The 19,674-nt window shown below is 39.6% G+C and overlaps 1 non-coding gene across 1 annotated transcript; it reads left to right on the top strand.

The window, feature by feature from the left end:
- The first annotated feature begins 18,228 nt into the window (after positions 1–18,228).
- LOC129622205 (U6 spliceosomal RNA) lies at positions 18,229–18,335 on the top strand. The gene has a single exon (XR_008699877.1). It is a non-coding gene; the product is annotated as a U6 spliceosomal RNA (small nuclear RNA).
- The last annotated feature ends 1,339 nt before the right edge of the window (positions 18,336–19,674 follow it).

Below are 19,674 nucleotides of genomic sequence, written 5' to 3' on the forward strand. Positions count from 1 at the left end.
AAACATTTCACCAATAACCTTTGGACATAAAGCTACTAATGGATTATATTCTGAGAACCTCCTTTGGAAAATGCTGTCTTGGGGACACTCCAAGGACAATTTCACAGTGTGCCCCCAAATTCTTACAGGAAGGAGTTTGCAAGGTGCTTTGACTCCCATCTTTTTCAACTTTCAGTTTTCTTAAATGAACTTTTAGTTTTAGAATGGTTTTAGATTGTCAGTAAATTACAAAGGTATTATAGAGATCTCCTAGAGCCCACAACCAGTTTCTCCTACTGGTAACATCATACATGAACTATGATACATTTGTCACCACGAAGAAACCACATGGTTTTATTACTATTAACTCCACAGATTTTTTTTTTTATTTCATTAGTTTTTCTCTAATGTCCTTTTTCTACATCCTATCTAGGATGCCATTTAGTCTTTATGTCTCTTTCATCTGTCTGTGACAATTTCTCAGACTGTCCTTCTTTTTGATGACCTTGATAGTTTGGAGGAAGGTGCTTTTAAATAGCAAGAGAGCACAGGGAAGTATAATGAAACCAAAAATTTTCTGGAGAGAAAGGAGTTGAAAAAAGTTTGAAAGGGCAGAAAAATGCAAGAAAATAAAAAGGAGACAGTTTATTGACCATTCAGTTTTATAAGATAAACCTTGACTATATACTAATTTTGTGGCATATATATATGGAAAAGAATGCAAATCACAGTTTTAAAATTTATATCATTCAAATATATCAAATTGTATCATTTTCTCCTAAACTACTGCCTGGTGTAGTTCAAAAGGAAAAAAGGCAAATATCAAGCCAAAAGATAAAACTAAATAAAATTTAGGAGTAAGAAAGACAAAAGTGACTGAGATGATCAGCAGGAAGGAGTTTGAAGGTTACAAGTGCTAAAAGATTGTTCATCAGTATAACAGCCCTTTGGCTTGAGTTGGTATCTGTTGAAACACTATCTTTTGTTCTCTTCCTCTTTCTTCTCATAAAGGATAGTTTTGAAGGTAGGAAACATGATGTCTCTTAGAAGGCTTATCTCTCTGTATCCTGTACTTGTGGCTCTTAGTGACAATTTTTTTCCTTCCCTAAACCAAGAAAGTACATTTTCCCTTAAACTTGCCAGACTGAAGGAAACCCACATGTAAGACTGCTGCTGCTGCTGCTAAGTCGCTTCAGTCGTGTCCGACTTTGTGCGACCCCATAGACGGCAGCTCACCAGGCTCCCCCGTCCCTGGGATTCTCCGGGCAAGAACACTGGAGTGGGTTGCCATTTCCTTCTCCAACGCATGAAAGTGAGAAGTGAAAGTGAAGTCACTCAGTCGTGTCCGACTCTTAGCGACCCCATGGATTGCAGCCTACCAGGCTCCTTCGTCCATGGGATTTTCCAGGCAAGAGTACTGGAGTGGGGTGCCATTGCCTTCTCCATATGTAAGACTAGAGGGGTGGTAATCTGTTGGGTCCAGCATAATCAATAGTCACAGAAGCCATGGTGAGCAGCATGAACAAAGGCACCATGACATGACCTGGCCACTGGGCCAGGGTAGAATTTCTTACGGCATGCAGTGGAATGAGATCTGGTGTGGATCACGGGGTTTTGTTTTTGTTTTTGTTTTTGTTTAATGAGCAAGGCTTGAAAGACATACACATCATTTCTACACAAATGTGACCAGCCTGAACTTAGTCAAATGGCCACATCTAGCTGTAAGAGAAGTTGGAAAATGTAGTCTCTAATTGGGTGGCCGTATGCTCAATTAATATTGTATTACCATGTCAGAAAGCAAAAACAGATACTGTGAAACAGCTTTGTACATAGCAAAACAGTTTGTCCATTCTGCTTTCCCCCTTTGTAGTTAACAGAAGCCCAAAATTGTTTAAGGGTGCAATGTGACTAGCTGATGCTTGCTTTGTAGCCTCCATTGCAGTTGGGAGATGCCATATAGCACAGTTTTGGCCAATGAGAACAGAAACAGAAGTTATCTGAAAGTTTTAAGTAGAGCTTTTACTTCATTGATAAAGGAGGGTAGGCACAGCTTGTGCTGCCTTTCCTAATTCTTGCCTGGAATAAAGGAATGATAGCTGGAACTGCTGCTATTATGCTCGAAGGAAACGACAAAATAATGGCAGAATAATATACCCTGACATTAAAGGCCTGATAGACCCATACTGACAGTTACTACTTGGACTTGTGGCATGTAAGAGAATGTCCCCACTCCCTTTTTAAACTTTAGCTAGTTAGAATTTCTGTTTCTTGTAGCTTATTACATTATGATACTGAGGACAAGTGGCCAGAACCAAGGAAATCCTGAAAGCAAATAAGCAGACAACTCGGCTGAAAATGGATCATGTAAGAAGATTTCCCTGATACAGAGTGATATCATGCACAGAGAGGGTAAATTCAAAGAACAAAAAAGAAGAAAAAAAAATAGGCTAACATATCCATTAGCAGATGTAAATACCCTATCCGAGAATGTATAGATAGTGTAGTAAAGACCCTAAATATGATTATGAGGTGTTAATAAAATGCAGACAGAATGTGTAAATTCCTCAGAACGTATATATGAGAGTAAAGAATAGAAGTAAACAGAAATCTTCTATATAAAGGGACAGAAACAGAGACACACATATGACTAGAAAACTATTAATATAACTCCTAAATGAGAAGCTGATGAAAAATGAATATAATTGCAAAAATCATGAACCACAAAATGAAACTTCCATTAAATACCTGCAGTTAACTGAAATGCTTATTATAATAATCTAGGAAAATCAGTTTAATATTTATCCTTGGTATTCTGAGTTGTGTTTTTTTTTTTTCCCCCTAAATAACATCTTTGCTTCTAAACTCACATTTTAAAACACCAGATTCAGGTAACATCTGTCATAGGTCTGAACTGTAGTTTAGTGGTTATAAACCTGGATTTAGGCATTAGAATTTCTGAGTTTGACTCCTGGCCTGATCATCTACTCTTTGTAGTTAGTGAGTAAACTACTACCCTTTCTGTGCTTCAACGTAATTATCTGAAGAATTATGATGATAGTAGTAATCAACCTCAGGCTTCCCTTGTGACTCAGGGGTAAAGAATCCACTTGCAATGCAGGAGACACAGGAGACGCAGGTTCCATCCCTGGGTCGAGAAGATCCCCTGGAGGAGGGCATGACAACCCACTCCAATATTCTTGCCTAGAGAATACAATGGACAGAGTAGCCTGGTGGGCTACAGTCCATAACGTTGCAGAGAGTCAGACACAACTAAAGCAACTGGGCATGCACACATTATTAGCTGTGTGATCTTGGATAAGTTATTTCACTTCTTTGAATCTTATTTTATTTATGATCTATAACATGAGAACAAAAATAATATGTACATACTTCACAGGACTATTCAATCATTAAAAGAAGTATCGTTCTGTTGAAATGTTCTATCTGGTCGGGAAGACTGTCAAAAATGTATACCATAAATTAAAAAAGAATTATTGCAGCTGTGTCATAAGAATGGTAGAATGCCTCAGTAGTCATGGCCCTGAGAAGGCTCCCTCAGCAACTCGGCAGTCCTTCAGAAGCCACAGCAGAGTTGCAGAGGACACAGCCAAACTCTCTTGGAGACCACAAACTGCCCTCCTTCTCTGAAATGCAGGCTCAGCCATGATCTTCCTTCCCTCCAGGGGTGAAATTCTGAGGGAAGCAAACATATCTGCAAGTGGGCTTTCTAGCATTTGATTTAAAAATCTCTTGTTATATTTTCATTACACATTATACACAGAGTCAAGCAGAGAAACAGCTCACCCACTTCATCTAATCTTCCTCTGCCAATTTCCTTTTTCCTCATCTTAACTTCCTTTGCTTTCCCTAACCCATGTCTCCTCCTCCTCCCAGTAACCCTGGTCTGATAGACCTGTAAAAGCATCAGATTAGTATGTAGAATTTCTGGGTTCTGGACTTGGCTTTGCTATGTCCAACCAACATGTATCTGAACAAGTCATTGCACTGCTTGGAATTTTAGTTTTCTCACCTTCCAAGTTGTGATATTTGGTCTTTGTGCCTGTTCCTGGCACAGAGTTCTAAACCTCTGCAACTTCTTCAGCGCTAAGAGTGAGAAAAGCATCTTTGATATTCATCATGAGTCCCTTTCACTATACCCGAGTTTATGTTAATTAAGTGACATTTGGAGGGTGGAGACTGGTTGCTACAGAAACCAACCACTGAAAAGAGTTAAAACTTTCAGTCCTACCACCAGACCTTTGGGGAGGAGAGAAGCTGAAATTGACATGGTTCACCAGTGGCCATCAACCACATCTGGGTAATAAAGCCTCCATTAAAACCCTTAAATGATAGGATTTCAAGAGTTTTCAGGTTGGTGAATGCATCAGGATGTTGTAAAAGACAGTATGCTTGAAGAAGGCTTAGAAGTTCTAAGAACCTTCCCACATACCTTGCTCTATGCATTTCTTCCATTTGGTTGGTTCCAAGTTGTATCCTTTATCATAAACCAGAAATAATAACTAAACAGCTTTCCTAAGTTGCATCATTTTAGCAAGTTATTAAGGAAGGGGTCATGGAAACCCCTGATTTAAAGCTGGTATATCAGAAGCACAGAGGATAGCCTGGGACACGAAATTGGCATCTAGAATGGGGCAGTCTTCTGGGACTGAGATCTTAAACTGTGGGATTTGCACTAACTCCATGTATCTAGTGTCAGAATTGCTTACCTATACATTTGGTGTCAGAAGTGTTGAGAGTAGAACAAATAGGAATTTACCTTGAAAAATGAAGATACTGATACCAAATTCATTGGCTAAAATGCAAGTAGATATTTGCAAATTCTGTAAATTAAAGGACTTTATACATTTAATCCATTTACTTGGTCACTTCTTCATTCATTCACTTTTAATGCTTTTAAACACCAGTTATAAGGAGGGACAATTATTATTAATATTCTTACTGGTCTCTACCTACTTTGGCTAGTAAAAAAGGTAAACTCTTTTCTAAAGTGATCCACACATCATAAAAGAAAAAAAATCCAGAGCACAGGAGGTGAGAACTAAAAAGTTCTTGGTGAAGGGATATGTTCCCGTGGGTCTGTGGTCTTTTTGCACCGTGTGGTTTTCAAAACTCTCCTGGGCTCCATCCCATCATGCCATTTTGACAATGGCACTACAGAAGCCCAAATCTCTCTGCCAGAGCTACCACTAATCAATCTCCCACAGCCTTGTTATCAAGGCTTCAGGGGCCTGGGCTCTCGTGAATTACATGTCAGAGTAATTAATCTTCTCTGTCCTGAAGCCCTTATATGTGGCCAACTGCCACCAAAGCCAAGAGCGATGGTGCAGATTAGTTGTTTAAGTGCAGCCTGGAAGCTGCCTTCTGAGTGAAGTGGTGCTAATCAAACCCTGAACCCTCACCATAATGGGTCTCTCACAGAAGCAAGTGGCTAATTATGGTCTGGCACTATTTTGGAATTTGGTGATTAACTCCCTCAGGTTGATTAGTTCTTAACATAGAAACATCTGTTTATTTGGGGGAAGCCCATTTATTAAGAATTCTCTCTTGATCCTCGGTCTTTTTATATTAATTGAGTCATAAGAAGATTACGTGAAGTTAAATAAAGAATCCCCCACCATTAAGCAAATTGACATTTTTCAACAGCAATTGTTATTTTTATCATTATTGATGGAAACTCAGATATGGGGAATAAAAAGAATATAGCAAAAATATTTTATATTACAAACAGAAGCATATTTCTACTAACAAAAGTTTCAGATATTAATTTTATCCTTTTAAAATTAGAATATAAATGAAATGGTTTTACTTAAATATGATTTTTTCCTATTTTAACACATTTCATATAATTTAACTACCTCTGTGGCTGATAACATCTATGGTAAATGTACTAATTATGTAGAACCACTTCATTATGACCTGAACAGGGGCCAAGACTTTAGGTGGGCTCATCGTTTCAATTCTTGTGACAGTTCCATTAACATTTTTTCCTATACCAAATTTACTACTCTTAAATTTCAAAATCAAAAGAAATGAAGAAACAAGCGGCATGAGATAAGAAAAAATAATATGCCTGGCAAGCAAACATTTTAACAGCTATCATCATGTGTCCCACTGGTCAGTTTTTAATATATTTATCTATTTGGGGCAAGTTTATTGACCAAATTCAGCAGAATCATTGTCATTGAATGCTCTAAATTAGGGGTGCATCTCTTTCTCTGTGTGTGCATGCATGCATGAGAAGAGTTTTGTTTTCTAAGCTCTGCCCTAATTATCCATTATTCAGTAACAGGTTTACTGTAAAAAATGTTGGAAATACAAAGAACCCCCCAGAAAAAGCAAGGTAAAACACATCACTGCAGTCTGATCAAAGTCCAGCTTCATAAGGTTTAAGCTGCTAAAACTGAAGGGAAAAGATAAGTGTAACGGGAACCCTGCTCTTTGATCTAGATCAGGAAAGAAAAATCTTGAAACAATCCGATAGAAAATTCCTAAAAATGGTCATTTCAGGCAACTTACAATAAAAAATGATAATTTATATTAAGTGGTGTTTTCTAAGTTCCAGGCACTTTATGGATATTTATTTCGTCTTCCTGAGCAGCCTATAACAGAAACTTTTACTCTCACCATTTTAGAGCTGAGAGTACTAAGGTCTACAGATGTTAAAGCAACTCGTCCACGACCATTTCTAGAAAATGGGAAAAGCAGGATACAAATCCATCACTGTAATTAAAGAGACTGTATTATTAGCTACCACATTGCTTGCCTATTTCCTAGTTTTAGAGATTCAAAGATCACTGAAAATTAATGCAAAATTCCATGCAAAAATTATGAAGTAGAATCTATCTCTATGGGTTTATACTGCTCTTAGTTGCAGTAATGTTTGAAAACTTTTTCCAGGTAAACACTCAGGCTTGCATTTTAAATATAAAAAGGCAAAATAAAGACATATATTCTTTGTGCCTAATTAAAGATGACTTAGAATGACCTTGAAGTGTTTTATTCAATTGATGGGGAGATGAAGATGTTGAGCTAAAAGCATAAGACACTGGTTTCACTGGTCATGTTATTATTGTTACACTTGAAAACACAGTCTTCATTCATATGAGATGAATAATTTTACCAGAATGTTACCAGTCAAATAGGATATATATTATTTCCTCAATTCCAAGATGTATTTTTTTCTCAATTTAACACTGCTGATTTGGCAGTTTGTTTTATAATTACCATGCTTAGTCACTTCAGTTGTGTCTGACTCTTTGGCGACCCCATCGACTGCAGCCTGCCAGGCTCCTCTGTCCATGGGGTTCTCCAGGCAAGAATACTGGAGTGGGTTGCCATGCCCTCCTCCAGGGGATTTTTCCAACCCAGGGATCGAACCTGCACCTCTTATGTCTTCTGCATTGGCAGGGACAGTCTTTACGACTAGTGTTCTTTACAACTAGGTGCTTTCTTTACGATTAGGTCTTTACGTTCTTTACATTCTTCACCGATGCCTAGTGTTAATTTAGGTTTTTCTCCAAAAGCTGTTAAAAACCTACTGGCAAGTTTGCAATCCAGGAAATATTGTTTTTAGCTCCTGCTTTCAGAATGTCATCCTCAACATTAACTTATGCAAAAATTAGCCAGTGTAGATGTATTACCTAGTGTCAGATAGTCATGAAATATAATCTGTGAATCTGAATAAAATAAACATATTAACCACCAATCTGAGGGCAGGAGAAAACCTCTCAGAAAATATCAGAAAAAAATATCTTTACAACCATTTTACAAGTTAAGACATAAAAGCTACTGCAACAAACCATATATCTAAGTCACATTACAGAACTGACTACAAATACTCAGAATTGCTTACTTCACTATAAACTTTGATTATCTGAGCTGTACTTGGACAGCTATTTGTTTGTAAGATGGGTATATAATATTATAGACAATAACCTGCAAATTACATATAAGTGCAATATAACACTGTATAATCCACTAACATTCCTAAGATTCCAAAGCATTTGCACTGATTGTAGTCTATTCTACAAAGCAAACACATTTCTTACATGATCACAGGTACTGCCAAGTACGGTAGATTTAAAACTGAAATGGCTTACTAGTGTCTAAATAATCTCCTAGGAAACTGTTTAGTCTAGACCATTATCTTGATAGTTCATAATTAGGTTCAATAATAAAGCTTGTTTTGCTGACCTAGGTCAGATCGGCATGTCCACAGCATCTGGGCTCAGTGACCTTGCTTTGAGAGGGTATTGTTAGAAAATCCATTATTATCATCACATACACTTCAGAGAAGTGGCTGTTTTGTGAATTGATGGTGTGATGTTGCCACTTTAGATAAAAGAGTCCATGAATTATTGACTTAATGAGTTAATGTTGCTTGATTTCACAACAAAGTCTTTATAGTCTCCATGCTATTTACTGCACATACAATCACAGCATATGAAGGAAAGCACAGGTAATAGGCTGTGCTATGCACTTATGAGCCACAAGAAATGTGAAAAAGGCATAACTTCCCAGAAGTGTCACTGGCGAAGGCATGGCACCTTGGTCAATAGTCTCAGGCCAATTCATGGAGAGTCACTTGAGATGACTTGCTTCCCATTATTTTTGCCCTATGGACACAGAGCAGTTAATTGCTTTTCCTCTTCCCCAGAGTTTGTTCTGGGTCTTGGGTGAAGCCTTGGGATCAGTGCTGTGTAATCACCCATTGTGTGGAATGGTTGTTGCTGGGTGGAAGTTCAAAGAGAGCCCACAGAGAAAGCCCACTGCAGGGAACATGCAGTGCCCTGATGCTCACCATGAAAAAACAGAAGCATAATCTTCTGATATGATGGCGGTTTTTCTTCAGAGTATGCCAAACGTGGGGGGAGATTGTAAAAACCCAGGCACATAGCAGTTAACAAGTTTTCCAGAGAAACTGATGAGTCCTCAGACACAATTCAGCAGACTGTTCCTAAGTTTGGTTTTGGTATCATTCATCAATGCCTATTTATTTATTTTTGGCTGCCCTAGATATTCTCTGTTTTGCCTGGGCTTTCTCCATCTAGTTGCGGCGAGAGGAGGCTACTCTCTAGTTGTGGTGTGTGGGCTTCTCACTGAGGTGGCTGCTCTTGCTGTAGCACACAGGCTCAGGAATTGTGGCTCACGAGCTCCAGAGCGCGGCCTCAGGAGTTGCAGCACAAGGGCTCAGTTGCTCCTCAGCATGTGGAATACTCCTGGACCACAGGTCGAACCCGGGTCCTGTGAATTAGCAGAGGACACTCCTTTCCACTGTGCCAGGGAAGGCCCATCTATGCTTATTTTATTACAAGAGATGTATACATGGTATTTCATTCAATCATCCCAACAAACTTACATAGTAAGTGTAATTTTTTTTTTTTCCATTTTACAGATGTAAAAACTGAAAGCCTGAGAGAGGAAATAGCAGCTACAGAACTAGCTGGAGAGGTCAAGATTCAGAGCAGGGTCTAGCTGCCCCCCAGGTCTGTTGAAATGCTCACTCGACTCTAAGGTACTGTGGCCTCCTGACTGTCCCTCTTTCTGTGTTTTTCATCTATATGTTGTTTATCAGCCTATAAATCTCTTAGCTGTGGAGTCTCATTTGTAAATACCTCCTGCTATCTTCTAAGTCAAGTTAAAAGCCCACAATATGCAAGATTTTAGTTCCATCCTGACTTTTCATCCTCACCGCTCTCCATCCCTATTCAAATATCTTTAATCTCAGCCTCCTGGCACACCCTTTGCTTTTTAATTATCAAGACCTTGACTTAGAACTTTCCTTCCTATCTCTGTTGAAATCTGGTCTATTTTTCAAAACATTTTTTTATGGTTTTACTTACATAAAGACTTTTCAGATCCCCCACCTCCATTAAAAATATTTCTTCTTCCCTTTTTCAAATTCCATAACACTTTGCTTATTCCTGCTTCTTTCAGGGTATTTAATTGCAGCCTGATTTGTAATAATTATGTGCAGTTCTGACTAGCTTCCTCTTGTGAGAACAGAGAGCCCTTTGAGGGCAGGAACCATGTCATAATCCTCACTGTATCTCCAGCATTCAGCATCATTTTTAGAATGTGGAATACTCAATGTTTATCAGATGAATAATTAGGTAAATAAATTGTCCTGAAAAAACAGCCAGGTGAAATAAATTAAGTCATGGTTCAAAGGTACTTCATGGAATTTCTTGATGAAGACTACTATGAAAAAGTAGAGAAAGTTCTTGCCCATTTGTCTCTTGTCCCAGCTAACCATTTTGTTTGCATGTTATCATTCAGGTATAGGATGGGATAAAATTGACTGATATGCAACATATCCTCTGTCCCATGTCACTCACCCAATATCCTCCACCTGCAAGGAACTTTAGACAAACTGGGGAAAATCCCTGCTCCATCTTTGGCAAGTTACTTCAGCACCATAGCTCAGTTTCCTCATCTGTATAATGGGAGTATAATATTATCTATTATTGTTTACCACATTTATAAACATATTTTATGTCCCTATTTGTGATTTTCATTCACACCTTCACATATAATGCACTACTTGTCAGCAAGCTCATCTCATGTTTAGCTACAATCTGCCCACTCTCAATGTCATCCATTAGTCCAAGATCTATCTGTTGAAAAGTTCAGAACAAGTCGAATCCCTCTTCTACATAACACTTCTGCAGTGACAATAATTCCCATTGGAGATACACATATATAGTTTGTCTCAGGCATAGGAATGCCAATAGGTACTTGGAACCACAGCAGGAAACCATTTTGGGAACTTAAGGATGAAGAAGCCCAAGTCATGTCTCCATTCCTGACTAGATATCTTCTGTTGTGAGAATGAATGTGATATTACAGAAGGAAGATAGATTTTTAAGTCAGATGTTACTGGACTCTGTTCCTGACCCTACTGCTGCATGTGGAGCAAGTCACTTAACTTTCCTGAGCCTCATACTAACCCTACCTTCAAGGGCTGTTTAAAGATTGACAAATATTAATAGAGGCAAAGAACCCAACACATAGAAGATATTCTAAGTATAGTCATTCCTGTTATCCTTCAGTTTCCTATAACCCCTTTTCCTTAAAAAAAAAAAAAAAAAAGTGACCAGGGCTCCAATTGAAAGAAAGCTGTAACAATAACTGTTTTGGTCTAGACTCCAATACTGTTCTCCTTTCTGCTTCTCTGCACCACAAAACCACTTGGGGAGGGTGTCGGACTTGCTTTTCCACTCCTTCCTCCCCACCTTGCCCCACATCTCTTTGCATACTACCTACCTAGGTGTGTCTCTTACCCCTGTTGGGGTACTTACAGCCCTAAAGGCACATCACAACCTCAAAATCTCTATGCCTGCGAGGTGTTCTGTGCTAAATTTAGTGCTCAGCTTCAGTATTAACCTCACCCTAGTGTCTCATTCTGGTCAGCTTTTCAGTTGTCTTCTTAAAATACCTATTTCAGTTGTGCTGTTTGAAGTGTGTTCTAACCTTAAGTTTCTTAAAAGCCTTTGGAAAGAGAGCAAGGAAGAAATCCTAGGTATGAAGGTCACCAAGACCTATGGCTTTTTCTTAGCTCTAACCTCAGTTCTTCTCTGATTTTTGAGGCTGTTAGTCCTGTCAACTAGGAACATCTTCCATGGCCCTGTCTCCCTCACCTCTCTATCTATCTATACCTCCTTTGTAGCCTCCTTTTCTTGCCCCAAAACAGACACATTTTTTAGCACTTGTTCTGTCCCTTCTTCCCTCTTCTCTCTCCCTTGGAGGACCCAATCACTGCTGTGGCTTCATCTTAGACTACAGAGTCAATAATCCCAAATCTGGGTGTTAGTCTAGACCCAAGCCACAGACCAGAATTGCCAGTAGCTTAATCAACAGTTCTTCTTGGAAATGCTGTGGGTATCCCAGGCTCAAGAAATCTAAAACTAACTTGCTTTTATTGCTTTCCTCCATCCTCATTTTTGTTAATGACATCATTAGATCCCTATTCCCCTATACTTGGAACTCAGAGCTTTCTTATGTTCCTTGCTGTCCTTTACCACACAATCCATCAATAGCCAAACCCTGCCACATCGGTCTCCTTAGTGTCCCACATTTATCCCCTTGTTTCTATCCCTACTGCCACTGTCCTAGCACAGGTCCTTGTTAGTGCTTTCCTGGACCATCACCACATCTCCCAGTTGGCCAGTCCAGTATAGTTTTCTCACCGTGCCAGACTCATCTCCTTGAAATACCTCTATGACCATGTCACTCCCTCTTCTGATACCTCTGATATCTCCTCAGTGCCCACAGAACAATGGTCAGATGTCTTGGCATGCCAGTCAAGACCCTCTAAGATTTGAGGCCAGCACCCATCTTTTTTACTCCTCTTCATTGCCTTTGCCTTCCAGTCCCACAGTCGTCCTTGTCTTTTCTCTTTCCCTTGCATTCCCTTCCCACCTCTTTGTCAAAGACTAACCTAGCTTTCAAAGGCTTCCCACTTGAGAAGTCTTTCCCAGTCTTTCTGGCCAGAACTCACCTTCCTCTGTATTTTGCTAACACAGGTTATTATTTGATATAGATCATAGAAGGAACTTATTTTTTTAAATATCCTTATATGCTGAACTAAGTGTTTGTCCTTTTAAACTTTCACAGTAGTTCTATAAAATGGGTTTTTACAGATGGAAAAACTGAGGATCATACAGATGAATTAATGTAGCCAAGGTCATGTAGGCAGTGAGAAACAGTTTCTTCTTCACAACTCATGCCTGGTACTCTTTCCACTATAGCAAATCATTTCATCTTTCTGAGGACAAAGAGCCACAGAAATCTAAGGGAACCGATATGACCATTTAACAGTGACAAAGCAGCTCTGACTTTGGTCTGTCCTAGTCCTAGTTTTTTACTTGGCTTTTCTCCTTTCAGACCCTCTTCTGATATTTGGTTACCATTGCCTTTTAAAAGTTTCATTATTATGCATAATGTATTCATTGAAGGGCAGCATTTCCTGTAATTTATGTCTCTTTGTTTTACTACTCAGCAATTCCTCAGTATTTAACCTCATAAATTTCAGTTATTGTCCTATATTTACACATCGCATCTGCCGGAGAAGTCTGTGCAATTTAATACTGTGTGGAATCTGAAGAGGTATTTAGTAAGAGGGCAAGCCCATAGCTTATGCCTCTCCTAACAAAGTCAGATTGCTCATGAGCAAAAGCAAATAATCACGCCTTTTCTCCCTCTCTTGTATTTGCCTTATGATTCCCTTGATTTTCTGAAATCATCCCCAGCCCGTTCCGGGGAGCATGGGCTGCTGGCCTCCAAGTTCCTTTGTGGCTGCAGTGTATTTCGCATGCTGTACCTCTTCATCAGTCTGCTGGACCGCCTGTTCCTCCCCCTCTGAAAAAGCCAAACAGTACTAAAACCCCACCTCATCTGGTTCTCGGCTCCCTTTGTTCCTCTTAGATTGTTCTGCCATTGCCCTAAGGCCAAGAGATCTTTGGGGCAGTGGCCCTGTTTGGTGTTTGGCACAGTTTCATTTACTGAACATCTCTATGTACATTTATGATGCCATATAACTAATAATAAAAACAGGACAGCCCAGGGCATCGTTTTTTATTGTCAGCACCACAGCAGCGGTGGGGGATGGGAAGGTGAAGGACAGAGAGTGCAATAAGGCTCAGGACTTGTCAATAGAGGCTGGCCCTTGCTGAGCTCGGTCTGCTCAGCCATATTGCCTTCCAAAGGGGTGCAGTAATGATCCGAGCCTTGTCCAGACCCTCTCACAGAGCCACAGTAGAACAGACTAGGACAGAGGATTCTGTGTGCCGTTGGGGAGCTGCCTGGGTTGTATACCCCACTATTTTTCAAGTAGCAGGTTTGCCCATCTCTAGGCGTGTGCAAGATGGACGATGGCAGAGCTCACACTGTTCATCACTGCCTGTTGCTAAATTGATGCGGCTCTCCTTGGATGCCATCAGCTGTGCAGTAATCCATATTGATGGCCGGGCTTTACAGCAGCCAGTTTGTATGCTCTGCATCCCTCTGTGACTGTCTGCTCATTGTGGACGTGGCCTGGGTGGTATATGCCCCCAAATCCTCTGATTCAGACTTCAGAAAGGTTGGAAAAGGTTTTTAGAGGCAAAAAATTTCTCCCAGGAAGGCATTCACAGGAGGCAGCATAAAATAATGGAAAAAGCCCTGACTCTGAAATTAAGCGGCCTGACTTCATGTTTCAGGGGTCTACCCTTTTCTATCTGTGGGGCCTTGGATAAATCACTCAGCCTCTCTGGGCCTCAGTCTTCCTTTCTGCAAGCAGGGAAAAAAAGATAAATTTCTACTTCAAGATTATTTTAAAAATTCTATATAATTTATGTGTTGAAAAGTCCTATATAAGAGGTCATTAGTACTGGTACTATAGTCAAATATTTTATAAAGGAAAGAAAGGTACAGAAGGGAATCTCTATGCTATATATGTTAGTATAAAGGTATAGAAATGCAAATATAAATGTCAAAACCTGTACTAAATAGTAAGGGAGAAATAAACTGTTAAATTCCATTCTAGATAATTCCTGCTATTGCAGATGCCTGGATGACCTGGAATACTTGGCACAGTTCTGTCACAAATGTAATTATTGGCAGTATACACTTCAGAAAGAACAAGTGAACCCTCTCTAAGCAGAAAATAAAAATCAATGATGATTTTTACAACTATCAGAGTGTGTGGTGTGTAAACAGTTAAAGAAGCTTCTTCTGTGGGGATCCATGGATTAAAACCTGGAGAGCACATGAGTGGGAAGTAGAAGAAAAACAGGTTCTGTCCATCTTACTGGTACTGACCATGGTAACACGGGGTTAGCTGGAAGCAGCCTCTGAATCTGCCAGATCCAAAAAGAACTAGATCTAGTTTACAAAACATGTGTCAGTTCAAAACAGATTTATTTTGGTGGGATATTTTGTCAAGGTGCCCAAGCAAAGACAAACTCAATACACAAAGGAAAGTGGACTGTCTGGGATGAGGGCCAGCTTGCATCCTCTTCTGAAATTTCTTTAATGATCTCAGCTGTTTACATCCCACATGCGGTTTGTGAAGGGACTGATTCCCATCATCCTTTAAAAGGATCTCTTTGCTCTATGTAAGCCCTCATCAGCACACTGTGCATGCTATTTTAGGGATTATTACAGATGAGTTAACCTTTATCTCTGAGCTGCACATGCTAAATGCTGCATAGGGCCCTGCAGAGGAAAGAGGTCAATTCCCCTTGCATGTTCTAAGGACCTACCAGACATTTTCAGAAACAGAAGTTTAATAAAGAATATTGAGATGGAGATGGTCTGTCTGTTCTAGGGGAATATTTTCTTTTATTCAACAAGGAATATGTCCTATAGTACTCTTTTGACTTGCCAGTCTGCTAATTTTAACAAAATAGTTGGGCGAGGAATGTGTAACAGCTGTCCACTGTTCTCTGTAACTGAGAAATCCATGTAGCCTATAAAAATGATAAGACCGTAAGGAGGTGTTTCCATAACTGCAGGCAAAAGGAGGGGAGGCAGCAGCTTCAGATTAGCTTTTGCCTCTCCTCTGTTGATTTTGACTCATTTTTGTGTATCGGAAGGTGTGTCTACTCACTGACCCCCAAACCCAGTATTTCAGGTTTTCTTCCCTCATTAGCAGGAAAGAAGGGGATCCGGGCAGACACTTACAGCCATTTATTTTGTTCTTCAAGTGCCGCCTTCTTTGTAAATGAAAGAGGCCAATCAATAGTGCAGTAAGGAAGGAGGACAAGTAGCTGGGAGGGCCCCTCTGTGTGGTAAGGTCTAGTTAAAGCCCTGGTCCCGTGTACACAATATTCCAGAGGTGTGACTCATTAACACTCTGGAGAGGAAACCCAGCAAAAAATTTTTTTTAATTAGCTCTGTATTAAACAGAACAGTGAGTATTTTCAGGCTAGCATCTGTAGATTAAAATGAACATATCCATTTAACATCTGGAGTTATTGAAATCAGAACTGGTATGCAGCAGCCCTCTCCTAGGAGGCAGGGCTGTGGAGGGGGAAGTCACAGACTAGGAGTCAGGCAGATCGAAGTTCCAGTCCAGCCTTTGCCTCGTCAGCTCTGCCTAACTGTACAGTCACTTTGCTTCTCTGTCCTTCATTTGCTTCTCTGTTTCCTCATCTCCACATTGGGATAACAGACTCATAGAGCATGTTGAGAGAACGACAAAGAACTGTTCACGTTAAAAATACAGACACAAATAGCAAGTGCTCGAAAATGAGAGCTCTTGTTAGTGTTATTTTATGGAAACTGACCCATTAGAAGTTAGCAGAGAGGAAACAGACCACTCTAGGAGAACCGACAAGGCCTCTTAAGGCTGCTCTGTCATACAGCGTATCTTTACTTTCTTTGAGGAAGCATAGTTTCCTAAATTGTGAGGCTTCCCTCCTCATGAAGACTGAAGTATATCAGGAGTTGGATGGAAATGACATGCCAGTATGTGAAGAACTAAATATTACCATGATGAATCTCTAAAGTTTTGCTCTCATAGTTTTTTTTTTTTTTAATTGACTTTAATTTTTAGAACAGCTTTATATTTTCAGAAAAAAAAATTGAGAAGACAGAGATAGGACAGAGAGTTCCTGTATATCTAGTACCCAATTTCTCTTATTATCAATATCTCACTTCCATATGGTTCATTTGTCACAATTAATGAATGGATATTGAAAAATTATTAACTAAAGTCCATAGTTTATTTAGATTTCCTTAGTTTTTCTTTAATGTCCTTCATCTAATCCAGAATTCTATCTTGTATACTATATTACATTGTTTTCTTAGCTGTTGTTATTCAGACTTATCTTGTTTTTGATAGTTTTCATCAAAACTAGTCTGATGTATTGCATGATGTCCCTGTATTGGAAATTTTCTTATTTTTTTATCATGATTACACTGAAGTTATGGCTTTTGGAGAGAAATATCATAGAAGTAAATTGCCATTTTCATCACATCATATCAAGAGTGCATTCTACCAACATGACATATGACTGATGAAGTTGACCTTGATCACCTGGCTGAGCAGGGTTTCTTTACTAAACTACCACATTCCCCCCACAATTCCATACTGTAATCTTTGTAAGGAATTCATTTTTTCCAGTGCTAGTGCTTAGTCACTCAGTCATGCCCAACTCCTGGCAACCCATGGACTATAACCCGCCAGGCTCCTCTGTTTTTGGGATTCTCCAGGAAAGAATTCTTGAATGGGTTGCCATTCCTCTCTCCAGGGGATCTTTCCCACCCAGGGATCGAAGCCAAGTCTCTTACATTACAGGCAGATTTTTTACTATCTGAGCCACCAGGGAAACTCCAGACCTTTCTTAGCATTTCCATAAAATGCATTTTATGGAGAATCCCAAGAACAGAGGAGCCTGGTGGGTTACAGTCCTTGGGGTCGCAAAGAACTGGACATGACTGAGTGACTAAGCACTAGCACTAAGAGAGGTTAAGTGACTTTCCCAAAGTGACATGCTGAGTTAGTAGACTGAGTCTTTTTTCTCTTTCACTCTATTTACGTAATTTTCCAGAACTCTTTATAAACAAGTATATAAATATTAAGAAGGAATTAAATGGTCTTTCAAGCAACTACAGGAATATTTAAATATCTTTTTTTTAGAAAAAAGTACAGTATATAGTCTGTGGTTCTTCATTTGAGAGATATGGCCAAGAACCTGCTAGAATTCTCCTCTAACACTCAAGCTTGTATTCCATACTCAGGTTTCTACATTTATCCTTTGGCCAGGCTGCACCCTCAGAATTCCCTGGCTTTTTCCATAGTGATCTCTATTGCCTTTAGAGTCCATGAAATGGCTTTGGGTTTTAATGAAAGTGACACATTCTGCCACATATCCCAGGTTGCTATGCATAAGAGCCCTATAGGTCACCCATAGAAACCCTGGTAGACTTTCAGTACTGGATTTCATTTCCCAGAAGAATATCCACACAACAGTGATTATTCTGGAAGAAAAAAAAAAATCTTCAGCCAGCAATATCCAGGTAGGAGCTGTGTACCTGAAGGATGGCTGCCATTTATAGCCCTACTCTTGGTAATGACGAAATCACACAATCACCTCCTGTGCCCCTTCACTGCTTACAGCCTCTAAAAGGCGTAGGTTCTTTTGGAGGCCTCAGCCCAGAAATACAAAAATTCTAACTAACCAAAATATACTTATTTTAAAAACATTTTAAAAACAAAAAGCTACCTTTTAAAAGCATAGAGTTGTGCTCATTTCAGCAGCACATTTACTAAAATTGGAACAATACAGAGAAGATTAGCATGGCCCCTGCACAAGGATGACATGCAAACTCGTGAAGTGCTCCATATTTTTTTCACAGCAGGATCCTCTATGACCCACCTCCCAGAATATTGGAAATAAAAGCAAAAATAAACAAATGGGACCTAGTTAAAATTAAAAGCTTTGCACAACAAAGGAAACTATAAGCAAGGTGGAAAGACAGCCTTCAGAATGGGAGAAAATAATAGCAAATGAAGCAACTGACAAAGAATTAATCTCAAAAATATACAGCAACTCCTGCAGCTCAATTCCAAAAAAATAAACAACCCAATCAAAAAATGGGCCAAAGACCTAAACAGACATTTCTCCAAAGAAGACATGCAGATGGCTACAGACACATGAAAAGATGCTCTACATCACTCATTATCAGAAAAATGCAAATCAAAACCACAATGAGGTACCATCTCACACCAGTCAGAATGGCTGCTTTCCAAAAGTCTACAAGCAATAAATGCTGGAGAGGGTGTGGAGAAAAGGGAACCCTCTTACACTGTTGGTAGGAATGCAAACTAGTACAGCCACTATGGAGAACACTGTGGAGATTCCTTAAAAAACTGGAAATAGTACTGCCTTATGACCCAGCAATCCCACTGCTGGGCATACACACCGAGGAAACCAGAATTGAAAGAGACACGTGTACCCCAATGTTCATCGCAGCACTGTTTATAATAGCCAGGACATGGAAGCAACCTAGATGTCCATCAGCAGACAAATGGATAAGAAAGCTGTGGTACATATACACAATGGAGTATTACTCAGCCATTAAAAAGAATACATTTGAATCAGTTCTAATGAGGTGGATGAAACTGGAGCCTATTATACAGAGTGAAGTAAGCCAGAAAGAAAAACACCAATATAGTGTCCTAACAGAAGCAGAAGATATTAAGAAGAGATGGCAAGAATACACAGAAGAACTGTACAAAAAAGATCTTCACCACCCAGATAATCATGATGGTGTGATCACTCACCTAGAGCCAGACATCCTGGAATGTGAAGTCAAGTGGGCCTTAAAAAGCATCACCACAAACAAAGCTAGTGGAGGTTATGGAATTCCAGTTGAGCTATTCCAAATCCTGAAAGATAATGCTGTGAAAGTGCTGCACTCAATATGCCAGCAAATTTGGAAAACTCAGCAGTGGCCACAGGACTGGAAAAGGTCAGTTTTCATTCCAATCCCAAAGAAAGGCAATGCCAAAGAATGCTCAAACTACCGCACAATTGCACTCATCTCACACGCTAGTAAAGTCATGCTCAAAATTCTCCAAGCCAGGCTTCAGCATTATGTGAACCGTGAACTTCCTGATGTTCAAGTTGGTTTTAGAAAAGGCAGAGGAACCAGAGATCAAATTGCCAACATCCGCGGGATCATGGA

Source organism: Bubalus kerabau, chromosome 10, assembly GCF_029407905.1.
Source record: "Bubalus kerabau isolate K-KA32 ecotype Philippines breed swamp buffalo chromosome 10, PCC_UOA_SB_1v2, whole genome shotgun sequence".
In the NCBI taxonomy this organism is placed as follows: Eukaryota; Metazoa; Chordata; class Mammalia; order Artiodactyla; family Bovidae; genus Bubalus; species Bubalus kerabau.